The sequence below is a fragment of the Chelonia mydas genome, chromosome 21 (assembly GCF_015237465.2).
Source record: "Chelonia mydas isolate rCheMyd1 chromosome 21, rCheMyd1.pri.v2, whole genome shotgun sequence".
NCBI lineage: Eukaryota > Metazoa > Chordata > Testudines > Cheloniidae > Chelonia > Chelonia mydas.
This window is the reverse complement of record NC_051261.2, coordinates 8,721,204-8,734,344: the sequence shown is the minus strand read 5'-3', so window position 1 is coordinate 8,734,344 and position 13,141 is coordinate 8,721,204. Positions and strand designations below refer to the sequence as shown.

General features: G+C 44.4%; 1 long non-coding RNA gene across 1 annotated transcript; it reads left to right on the top strand.

The window, feature by feature from the left end:
• The first annotated feature begins 10,666 nt into the window (after window positions 1–10,666).
• Window positions 10,667–12,623, top strand: LOC122463438. Its single transcript, XR_006286821.1, has 3 exons — window positions 10,667–10,760; window positions 11,603–11,712; window positions 12,483–12,623. It is a non-coding gene; the product is annotated as an uncharacterized LOC122463438 (long non-coding RNA).
• Window positions 12,624–13,141: the final 518 nt, after the last annotated feature.

Here is a 13,141-nt window from a genome sequence, read left to right as displayed (position 1 = left end):
GAGTGAAATGTTTCAATTTTTCATTTCAAAATGACTGAAAAAAGCCAAAAATAGAATAAAATGTTTTGATTTTATTTAAAAAACACAATGTTTCGAGTGACCTGACATGAAATTTTTAAACAAATTTCATTTCATGGGAATTTCAATTTCCTTTTTATTTTTTTCCCCACAATTCAGAATGAAAACAAATATTAAAAATGCCAGAATTTCCCGCAAAATGGAAATTCTGAGTTTGACCAGCTCTGATCTGCAGCCACAGTTATCACTTACTTTCAGTGAGCATGTGTAAGGGTTTTCATGTGCCTGATGCAGGAAACTGAGTGAATGTCCACCCAGCTGTCCAGCGTGGCTCTCAGCTAAAGCAGCAAATGCTAATATGAGTTATTCCAGAAACATGGCTCCCCATCTTTTGCCTAATGTATGAGTCCTTATGTGAATCTATCTTATCTATCTCATGGTGCAAGAAGATAAAACGTTGTCCATTTACTTCTAAAGAGCCGTTCAGTGCAATATCATGATGCTTGGCAGAATTTGATATTTTAAAAATCATTTTGATATATAATCAACTTTTATTTTAAGCATTTTTTTCTATTTCTATCTATTTACATTTTCACAGTAGTGCAAAATTATGGGGTTTAAGCATTTTTTATTTGTACTGATTTAAATTTTCACAGTTGTGGGAAGTTATGGGCAGGGCAGACAATGATTATTTAATAACAGCTGACGCTGAGTACTAGGGTGGTGGCATTTTCCATTTACATTGGTGTTGCAATACATTGGTTTTCTCCAAGCCTGGAGTAGTGAGTATAGTTGGGTATATGGACTATGCCCATTGCAAGTCTAAGGGGCACACATGGCATACCTCCCACTCAGCAGATCCACTGGGAATCAGAAGAGGTTAATATGACACAGAGTTTCCTCCAGGTGAATTATAGTTTACTAGTGGGTGACTGCTCCATAGGTCTTTGATATATTGAAAACAGAGAGCCATATCCTGGCTTTTACCAGTAGCCTGCTAATAGGGTGACCAGATGTCCCGATTTTATAGGGACAGTCCCGATATTTGGAGCTTTGTCTTGTATAGGCGCCAATTACCTCCCCACCCCCGTCCTGATTTTTCGCACTTGCTGTCTGGTCACCCTACCTGCTAACTGCTTACCCCCTGTAGCTCTAAAAGGAGACTGATTAGCCACTGCTTTCAGTGGAATCGGTACCGGGGAACATAAACTGCCAACATTCCTTTGCCTTTGGAAATCTCTTCCCAAGCATTCACTGACTGGACCAAGATAAGATTATGCTGAAGACCTTGATAAGATACAGTTATGGGCCAGCTGTGGAATAATCCCAATTTGCAGAGAGGCGGTGAAGCTTATCGGGGGGCGAATAATAATAATGGGGCTTGGGATGCGATAATCAGACTGCTGCAGCCCTTAATGAGCTTGTGTTTACAGAGCTGGAGGTTCCTGCTCCATTTGCAATTGATTCGTGTGCTTTTCTGTGTTGGAGGCTTGAGGTGGACATTTCACCCACCATTATTTCTGAGGAAGAATTTGGGGTTGGGGGGTTGGAAGTCCATCTCCTTTCCTATCGCTTCATTTAAACAGTTTTCACTCCCATTGGTTTGGTTCACTTGGGTGACACAATACGCAGTCTAAGGTGAAAAAGGGTGAGGAGCGTGTTTGTGGTGCTCTCTGCCTTGGGCAATTCTGAGGTGAAGGGGCCCCATTGGCCATGGCTTTATTACAAAATGAGAGGAGAGGAAACCATTAGTGGATGTGCTGGTGAAAGAGAGCGGGTCTGCCACACATGAGTGTTATTTTTGAGCTGCATGAATGTTCCCCAGCATGTCTTCAAACCCTTTCCCCATACAAAGAAAGAAAGCGAGATGTCTTCCTCGTAGTGCATTCATAGCTTCACACTCTGTCGACTCAATTGCCGGAGCTCAGCTTTGCTTTCACAGTTCCTATTAGAGGATATGGTTTTTTCTGGTTGCAGAACAAGCCAGCAAAGTCATCCAGGTCCACTGCCCAAATCATGGCACCTCCCAACTTGTTGTTCTTCAAATACTGAACCTTACAGAGGGGGCAGGGGGAAAACCCATTAAGAACCTGATTAGGTGCAAAAAGAACAGGAGTACTTGTGGCACTGTAGAGACTAACAAATTTATCTGAGCATAAGCTTTCGTGGGCTACAGCCCACTTCATCAGATACATAGAATGGAACATATAGTAAGAAGATATATATATACACATACAGAGAACATAGCCTCTTACTCCACCTTTTCATGTTCTCTGTATGTATATATATATATATCTTCTTACTATATGTTCCATTCTATGTATCCGATGAAGTGGGCTGTAGCCCACGAAAACTTATGTTCAAATAAATGTGTTAGTCTCTAAGGTGCCACAAGTCCTCCTGTTCTTTTTGAGGATACAGACTAATACGGCTGCTACTCTGAAACCTGATTAGGTGCAGGTGAGACACAATATTTGGACCCCTCTGCGCTATGGGTGAAATCCACCAGCCCCAGGCCTATGCAACTCTCAAGCAGGGGCATCATTTGCTATGGGGCAATGGGGCCGTTGCCCTCCCCCCAGATCTTGGTTTGCCCACCTCTCAGACTTTTCATAGGTCCATATGCTCCATTCCCCCGGCCCTTGCTGGGTATAATACAATCACATATAATGCTCTATATGCTGACACAACTCTTCCCATCCCCCAGCCTTACCCCCTCGCCCGGAATTTTTCTGAAATGACACCCCTGCTGTCAAGTCCTACTTCAGTCTTATTTTGGGAGCTCCAATGAGAGTTAAATGTTAAGCCTCATGCTGGCCTTGTGCACTGGGAGGCATGCCCCCCCCCCCCCGGTCCCATTTTCCTCTTTGAACACAAACCTTTTCTCTTTCCCAAGGCAGGAAGCTGGTCCACTGGCTGCACTTCACTGGCAATGTATATTGTTGCACAGGGTATAGCGTGTGTCATTGTGCAGGGGTAGGGAGGTGAAGGAGTGATGGAGTAATCTCCTCCATGAGCACTTTTCTAGTGAATTCCTGTGTCAAAGGGTGTCCTGCCCCTTGATGGGCTGAACGGCTGGGGCCAGCCAGCGCTGCTCATTAAGCAGGTGCAGCTGCAGAGGGGACAGGTGTTCCCTATAAAAATCTGGATGTCAGTGAGGAAGGGGGATTAGGAGTGGCATGGAGTTCCCTGGGAGGGGAGGCAGTGGGAACCGGCTAGGGAAACAGGGCCTCCAGGGAGAAAGCCCTGGGATGGGGAGGTAGGCAGGGAAGAATCCTGTAGAAGGCCATGAAGCAGGAGGGACTAAGAGAGGGAAAGGGGAAAAGCCCCTGGGTGCTGTATGGGCTGAGGAATTGTTTTTGTGCTTGTCGCCTATGTTTGGTGAATAGAACTGTGCCTAGAAAGAGATGCTGGGTTTGGCAGTGGGTCCTTGGTGGGCGGGGGACGAGCCAGCATTTTGCGCCCCTTGAGCTGACGCATTCCACAACTGTTCTCCCATTGCATTTTTATAACCCCAACGGAGACGTGGCAGAGAGTGCCTTGGTAGGATCCAGATGTGGATCCAGGTGTGTCTGACTCCATCAGCAGCTAGAAAAACCAAACCAACCCTCCCTTCAATTTGGTGATGGGTTTTTAACCAGAGCCTGGAATAGATCACTGTAGAGAGGGGAATGGGGGAGGAGAGGTCACAATCGTAAAAAGAGCAGACTTTATCCTGCTCCTCCTTAAATACACTTACTTTGGTTATAATGCTTGGCTCGTCGTCATACCCTGCCCACTGGTTTCCTTTGTAGGAATATGGGACCTCTTGCTCCACAATCCGCTCGGTGGTGGCACCTGGTGTAAAAGTACAGATCTAAAAAAACAAACAAAACCACACCACCAGTTGCAGACCGGAGAAGAATGTCAGTGCTGGGTCCCTCTCAAGGTGTTGTTGGAAAGGTTTAAGATATTCACGTTGCATAAGGGTGATTTCCTGGGCGCGAGGGCAAAACCTTGTGAATTAATCCCAACGGCCGGTCCCAATAGAAAGAGAGACACTGATTCAGCTGCATCCCCAAATCAGGGCAAGATTAAATAGAGCAGCATCTTCCCTTCCTCAGAATAGGCCAATAATCCTGCTTTTGAGTGAATGGGACGGGTAATCCAGGCCCAGAGACGGGCACGCTGATGCCTGTCCTGGAGGAGAGGGTGAACGACCGTCCATAGGTGGGGATTCCCATGATGAGCTTCTCAGCTGGGGCACCCTTGCTCCTCCAGTATCTCACAGCATAGTCCTGTAGGAGGGGGTATGACATATGGTTTATAATATATTTTGCACCGTAAACTGAATTCACAGTAGGGTAGCATTGCTGGCATTTGCTTAATGATTGGCTTCTTGTTCTGCTATGGAAAACCTCTCTACAGATCCTAATCAGAGCTCTATGACAGCTTGCATCCTAATATTTCTGGGCATGGATCTTCTTCATGGTGGCAAACAGTTCTGTGGTCTGGGAGCACATTCCCTACGGGCTGAAGTGGCAAAGGGTTTCCTCTGCAGAGAGAATCCCACTGTCTCGTGCGCCAGTTTGGTCTTTTTGTGCTGTGTATTTGCATGGCTAATTGCTCATCCAGCATGTGCAAACTCATCAACTTTGCATCAGCAAATTTTGCATGTGCCTTTTTGGTGGGCCACTGAACATTTGGCCCTAGATGTTAATTCCACTCTGTAATGTTAATGTGATTTCTGGTTACTGGAGATAAAGAACTGTTCTGCAGATGGGTGTCTACACCCATGGAGATGGCACAAACAAATGGAGAATTTCCTCATTCATTTCTGTTTGCTTGGGGTTGTGACACACAGAGTCCTAAGGATTTTAGAAGGGGATAGTCTCATAAATGTTGATTTCTTGTTGGAACACTGATCACTCACATTCCTGATCCCTCAACCCCATGATCCATTTGTTATGGTACCAGAAATCTCCCATGAAATTCATAAGTTGACACTTACAACATTACAGTAAGAAGAGGATTTGGAGTTTTCTTTACCCTGGAGAAATGGGCTGACATGTCCTGTGACTTTTTGCCAGGAACCATGGAAGTCAAAGGTTAAGGAAATCTACAGCCCTGCAGAGGAGAGCACAGAATGAGAAGGTGTCCTGGGGAACGGGTGCAAATGCAAAGCATCTTGGATCATGGCTGAACATGTGGATTAATTACTCTGTGCAGAATCCAGGTGCGGCTGTGCGCACTCGCTCTGAGATTTTGTCGATTTCATCGCTTGCGTCCACTAGTGCCCTCAGGGCTTCCACTGTTGCACTCAGTATGAGCTTCTGCTTCCCTGTCTTTTGAGCTTTCTCCTGAAATGCTTTTGCCAGCTCCTCCAAGACATTTCATGATATGGGATGGGCTGGGTGCAATTGCTCTGCTCGTGGTGGCCCAGAGAATGGAGGTTCACGGCGTCAGCATCTGGGTTCTTCGACCTTCCTTTTATGGATCTGGCTGTTACACCCACCCCAATTTACAGGAACTCAGCAGCCATGAAATAAAATAGGAGAGACAAGTTCTTCCTCTTTGCTAGGAAGGGATTTTCCGATGTGGGAACGACTACGCAATCTCCTTTCAGGATGGGTGGAGCTGTTCCCGTTCTCCACATGCCTTTTGGGAAGTCACTCCCATAGGAAAAACCTGAAACACTGGTTACCTTGCAGATCAGCACCTTGCCTTGAGGTCACATTGTTGATCAGTAGCAGAGCTACAAACAGAAGCCAGGAGTGCTGATTCCACACTCCCCCGCTGTAACCGCTACACAATATTCCCTGCACCGGATGAATTTGTTCACTGTTGTCGTCAACACTTTTCACTGTATATAATATTACATGTAAAAAATACATCAAAAGTATCCTAAGGTTGCAAAGTCAAGCACTCAAAAGTTAGGAAATGTCAGAATTAAGGTGGACCTGGCAACCTTAACTCTGCCCTCTTGTGTGTATGCATTACGCTATAATCCTCAATTATATGATCACATACTATTCCCCCCCGCCTCACTGAGTGCACAGGATGAATGGTGCTCACTGAATGCCCAGCTAGTCAACATTTTGTTTTCTCCTCCTTACATAGCATGTAGCCTGAAGCCTTGTTCACTTACCTTGCTCTGAATAGAGAATTATTAATTTCCTCATGGCCTTTTCTATGGTGTTCATCATGATAATATCTAAGAATGTCACAAACATTACCTGATTGATTTTCACAATACCCTGTGCAGCGAGGGGATACTGTTATCCCTGATTTACAGGTCTGGAAATGAGGCACCGAGAAATTAAGATCAAAAGTGCCCACTAATTTTGGATGACCTACTTGAGGTGCATCACGCCTGATACGTCAGAGTACGTAGCATTAAATAGCACTTTGCATGCTCAAAGCACAGCTCCCAGTGACTTCAGTGGCAGCTGGGAATGCTTGCTCCCAAGGTCTCAAGTTGGGCATCCAGAACACACCGTTAACGGACGTGTGGAAAGTTCAGTTTAAGGGAGTTGCCCAGCAACTTATGGGAACTCTGTGGCAGAAGCAGGGATAGGACCCAGTTCTGCAAGGCAGCATGCAGTTGCCTTCATCATGAGACCCTCTTTTCTCATCTTGCAGTCCCCTGCCTCATCCATTGCACACCGTCTGACTTCTACAACAAAGGAGGCAGGGTTTCTACAGGCATCAGCCCCCTTCACTACACACCCCCAGAGCAGATCTATCCTGTGCACTGAATGAGGTAGAGGTCCGGTGGAAAATATAGTAGGTAAGCATGTCATTAAAGACTTATTGTACATACGAGGGGGCCAAATTAAGGGCGCAGCGGTTGACCTTGGAGAAGTATAATGGAGCCCTGAAGGTCCCAGGGGTCCTCACTGTTAAGTAATTTGGATGGTAACATCTTTGGAATAGGAACTAGAGCTGAGCAGGAACCAGAATTTCTGGACCGTGAACGAATCAAAGAAGGTTTGCTCAGAACTGTAACAAAACGTCAGATATAGAAAAATTTTCACTGAATGGATATTTAAAAAATATTCTGTCTGTCCAGCCAGCTCCCTGCCTCTCCTGCAGCCTATGTGACCAGCTGCTGGGGAGCCAGTGCCCAGTAGATCCCAGCCATCCTATAGCCCCGGGTCCGCTGTAGTAGGGACCATGTCTATGTCTACTGTAGTTCAGCTCCTAGCACAATACCATAACATAGATATTTATTAATGTCACCCTAAGAGAGTCCTCTATTAGGACCTTTGCAAATCCAAACTGCTGTCAGCGAATGCCAAAGGCACTGATGGTCTTCACATGGTATTTTCTTTACCCCACATAGGTATATAGGGTAATATAGGGGCATATTAGTAAGATCCCTCAGGAAAATGAAGTTAGAGGCTGTTTCCTTGTTAAATCTTTTGGGGATTATTTACCAAGGGGAATCTTTACTGTGGAGATCTTAGGGCACGATCCCAAACTCAGGAGCTGCTGTCCTCTCAAGTCGCAGTGCCAGCTGACAGATGTTAAGACACTGCAATAATTCCAGTTCTCCTGGAATAATGGAACGACAAAACTAGATTTTTTTCAGATCATTTTCTCTGCTGGTGTAAATGGACACAGTACATTGAAGTCAATGGAGCACCGCTGCTGTTTGCCAGCTGAGAATCTGGCCCTTCTTATCTAACTGGCTATCTGGACGCATAAATAACCACACTGGGAGTGTAGTCATGGCAGTGACATATGTAAATTAGGTGTACACATTCACACACACTTCAGCTAGTGCAATTATGCACCAACTTTTCTGGAAATCTGGCCCAGCATTTCATATTTCTATGCAAGGTGACTAGAATGCAGAGCACGCAGTCTAAAATATCAGACAATAATCATCACTGAGTGGTTTGGTTCATTTGAAGACTCAGCTTATTTCTTGAGAGAAAGGATCGGAAGTTTCTTCACACCATCCTATACTGCCAACCTGTGGAACCAGGAATTTTGTCTGGAAATCCTTTAGGGGATCCAATATTAGACAGAAAGTCTCCGACCCATCTTCTCAAGGCGTGGGTGCTTAGAAAAAGAAATTTTATCTGCAGCTTTTAGGATGAGACTGAGAATGCCGGTTTTGTTACCTTCTTAAGGAACAGCTTCAGCTTGCAGATTTCAAAGAGTCCACTGCATGCATCTGATGAAGTGGGCTTTAGCCCACGAAAGCTTATGCTCAAATATATTTGTTAGTCTCTAAGGTGCCACAAGTATTCCTCGTTCTTTTTATAGTAATTCTAGTTCTCTTGTATTTAAGCGTCCATGGAGACCTTCAGCAGCTAAATCAAGTCTATTGTTCTCAGACCTTTAATTACTAACTAAAGAGCTGTGCTTGTTTACTTAGTTTGAGAGCTCATCTTGAGAGGGAATTGAACAGAGCTCTATGCTAGATTTCATACAGGAAATGCAAATGACAGGGCAAGACACCCATAAGAAATTACAGAGGAAAGTAGGGCTGGAATCCCATATCTGTCCACTCTATCACACCCTACTGAAAGCAGTTATAATTTCTCTGCGAGTATCTGCTTGTTGACTGTTGATCCCCTGGCCTGATCTTGGAGGGTTTGTAGTTTTGGGTAACATATAATTCTTTGCTAAGCATGCTTAGCACATTATGAAGTCTGTGACAGCAAGTAGGAGAACACACATAATTGGGTTTTTAGGCTTTTCTATGGTTAAAGGCTTGTTTTTTTTAGTGGGAGGTCTTGTGGGAGTAGTCATACCAAAGGCTGAATCTTAGCTAAATGCTGGTAGGCCCAAGAAGATAAGCCCAGATCACAAATTCTGAACTTTCATTACGAGACACAAACAAGTAACCATGAAAAATACAGTACACCACAGAATTCTGCAAGAAGGGAGTATGTGTGTGTGTGTCGCGGGGCGGGGGGTGCCTTTAGCAATCCGGTAACAAGGCAGTAACTGGGTAGTTAGACCACAATAACATATAGGAGTTATTAAGAAATGAGTGATGTAGTTTAGCAATATTCACGATTAAAGGCATAGCGATGGAAAGCCGGAATGCCGTATGTGGATAATGGGCAGGTATCAATCTTGTTATGGTCATGGAAATTGATCAGCTGTGGTTGTGTATCTGATAATGTACATAAAGGAGTATGGTATTTTCTGTATTATTAGAGCTAGTGGCTAGAGTCTACAGAATGGTTATCAAAAAATGAAAAGCCACCAGAGTATGTCTACACTGCAGGCAGACACCCGTGACTGGTTCGTGCCAGCTGACTTGGATTCAAGGGGCGCAGGCTAAGGAGCTGTTTAATTGCCATGTAGACTTCCGGGCTCGGATTGGAGCTTTGGCTGCAGGACCCTGTGAGGTGGGGGGGTCCCAGAGTTTGGGCTGCAGCCCGAACACTGCGAGCCAGAGTCAGCTGGTGTGGGTCAACGACCGGTTTTTAATTGCAATGTAGACATACCCTGAGTGTTCTAAGTCCCATAAACCATGAACAGCTTGCTTGTCTGATTAACCTCATGCATTCCCAAAGAGATTCTCTTCTGCCCTAAGACAATCCAAGTGTGAAAAATGTCAAGCCAAAAATAGTTTGTTTGAGTGTGTGTGTGTGTATGTGTGTGAGAAATGTAAAAGCCAGGATGCTCTATGTGGCTGAAATGAATGTTTCCTTTACTTAATGGAAATGAGTTTAAGGTTCATTGGTACCCCTGTATTTTATGAGCAGCATAGATGTCTTGACCCATCCCCAGCCAAAATCCCACAATCCCCACATCATGCTCAGGTCTCACAGCACTTACAAAGGCAGTCATTAGCATCATTATCCCAATTTTCAGATGGGGAAACTGAGGCACAGATCAGCTAAGTGACTTGCCCAGCCTCACCCAGCAGCCCAGTGGCAGGGCAGGGAATAGAACCATGCCACTGTGTCTGCTTCATTGGGGCATTACGGGGATTGAACTGGGTGATGTAGATTGAGGTCTGCTGGTGTGCAGGAGAACGGGCATCAGCTCGCTGATACAATCCTGTGTGGGAATCTGCCCTTTGAATCAGAGACAGATCTGAACCAGATCATCTGATCCAATACTCTCCCCTCTGAAATTCACATCTGACCCCACATTTTGGCTCTGGCCCATATCTACTCTCATCTGTCACTTCGACCAGTGGTTCTCAACCAGGGGTACATGTACCTCTGGGGGTACACAGAGCTCTTCCAGGGGGGTACATCACCTAATCTAGATATTTGCTTAGTTTTACAACAGGCTACATAAAAAGCACTAGCGAAGTCAGTACAAGCCAAAATTTCATACAGACACTGACTCGTTTGTCCTGCTCTGTATACTACACACTGCAATGTAAGTACAATATTTATATTCCAACTGGTTTATTTTATAATTATATGGTAATCAAAAAGTGAGCAATTTTTCAGTAATAGTGGCTGTGACACTTTTGTATTTTTATGTATGATTTTGTAAACAAGTAGTTTTTAATTGAGGTGAAACTTGGGGGTACGCAAGACGAATCAGACTCCTGAAGGCAGTACAGTCGTCTGGAAAGGTCGAGAGAGCCACTGACTTAGAAAATACTATTTCTTTAATTTACTTTTCACTTGGGTGTGTGTCTCTGTGTGTTCACACAGGCTGGAAGTGAGTGCCAGAGACCCTAATGGAAGACACCTGGGATAACGCTCATTACCTTCCCCAGCTGCAAAGGGATGGGTGAGGAAGCATCTTGCAAGCAGTGATCGGTGGAGAAAGTGGGTGTGTGAAATCAGAAGCCCTTAAAGACTGCATGTGGGAGTAGTGGGGGTATTTATTTGGGGGGGGGGGTGTGTCTTTCCCCCCTTTCTTTATTTCCCACACAGGCACTCTGCTAGGGAAACTTAGGGAGAGAGGTTGGAGCTGTGTTGCCCACAGCAAAATGGAATGCAGTTTAATGTAGGAGAAAGCAGGCTGATCTTTATTCTCTGCATTGCCAACAGGCATTTTCTTTCTAAATGTTATGCACTGTATGCATCCGATGAAGTGAGCTGTAGCTCACGAAAGCTTATGCTCAAATAAATTTGTTAGTCTCTTTGTTACTCCTGTTCTTTTTGCGGATACAGACTAACACGGCTGCTACTCTGAAACATGCACTGATTTGTAAGTCTAGATGCTTACTCAGTATTTGGCTGGCCATAGGCCTTTTTCCTCTTAAGTCAGGAGGTGGGGAACTGTAGGCAAAACTCACAATCCTATAAAATCACTGGAAACCAATACATCTAAAGCTTCTAACAAGGACGATGTGGCGGCTAATATGCAGGACGGAGAGTCAGAATCTAGGTCTACTTGGGGTCATTGAAAAAGTAAGGGGATAGCATAGAGTGGCTGTGAGGCTTGATTCATCTGTGGAAAGCACTTTGATCTCATCCCATAGAGGAGACCGCTCAGATGGCAAAATACGACCCTCTTTCTCTTTAAATCGTTGTCCTGTACTTTGTCACTGTGGGAAGTTTCAGATGCTGGAGGCAACTTGGCAGTTACTTATTGATTCAAAGATTAGTCTCTAAGGTGCCACAAGTACTCCTTTTTAAAAAGATTTTCCTATCTCCATTCACAGGGGAAGTTTGTGAGGAAAACCAGCTATACAAAACTAATCTCATTTGTAGCCAGAGGTGTTTTGAATGCCCTGAAAACCCAGCATGATCTGTCACCTGATCTAAAACCCAGGTTTGTCTGGGTTGGTGGACTATACAAACAGAACAAGTATCCAGCTTTATTCTATTTTATCACTCCTCTTGCAAGATAAGCTCAGCATTGCTGCAAATAACAATCTCAGGGTCCACCTAATTCTAAGGGGTAAAGGAAAGAGAAAGTTCCTTTGGCTGTATGCTTCCTGGGTTTGCCTTTGAAATGCTTGCTGATCTCTCACTACAGGAGACAAAACGAAAGCACAAATGTAGAAATGCAGTTTGAATCTGGAGGGGGTGGTGGTGGTGTGTGTCGGGGGGGAAAAGGGGTGGCTTTGAAGCTGTTGAGTCTGGAGGAGATGAACAATCTGCCTCTAAAAATATAAGCAATCCATAAAAGACTCTTGCAGAATGTGATTCTGCTCTTGAGGGACATCTCCAGAATCTGTGGCAAGGGATCCCACATTTTCCTAAATTACACAAACATTTTTAAGTTGACTTTTTTAAAAAAATCAGGTCTCTTTTAAAAGCCGGGGAAGGGGGGGGAAATAACTGGAAAAAACAGGGAGGACTCACTCCCAGGGGGAGGATTTAAGACTCCTGTGAACACTTAGAGAAAGAAGCAAGGAAAAGGAATGTTTCTTTGTGCACAGGGGAAGTTCACAGGCCTGTGAACAGGGTGATGTTGCCACAATGATGATGAATCATAAAGCCACTTTTTTATAACACTGAACAGACATTCTTACTGGGATAAGGAAAACAGTGTTATTCCAAGAGACTTATTTTTCTTTTTCTCTCACTTAACTGTAGCGTTTCTGCCTTCAACCCTCCCCGGTTCCCTCCTGCCTGGCTTTTGCTACAGATTGAAAGAAATGAGACACAGATGGGTCTATCCATGCAATTCAAGTCACCAACCAGTAGGTGTCAGTGTTGCTTGCTCTTCTATATCAATGTGGCAAAGAGGAGTTTCCCTAGCTGGTAGAAATTGCATTTTTCAAGTCAGAAGAAATGTTCTGCAATACTAGAAACAGTGGTACAAGTCCCAGCTTTGGCTCCCTGAAAGCTGCTGCATCTCTAGAGGTTGCTAACCATTCATTGTTCCAAAGCAAATCAAGATCCTGAAGTTGTCCAGGGCCCTCCACAAATGCTAAGTTGTGTATATTAGTCTTTAGAAAAGATAAGTGGGTCAAGACAAATGCAAATCACATTAGGCAATGACTAGAATGCAATGTCAGTAGGCTGCTATAGTACCATGTGATTTTTATCCATAGTTGATTATAAGGAAAAAGAAGAGCTACCAAATGGACCTTATCTCCCAGCCAGATCCTGAGTTTTGGCTTCTTCAGAAATACAATCAATGATATGAGGCCCCTAACGTTTATACTTGATTTAATTTCTCTCTCAAAATGGCCTGCAGAATGAAAACTCTGGAAAATAGCTATGCTAAGCCATTGGCTAGAGATGAGACA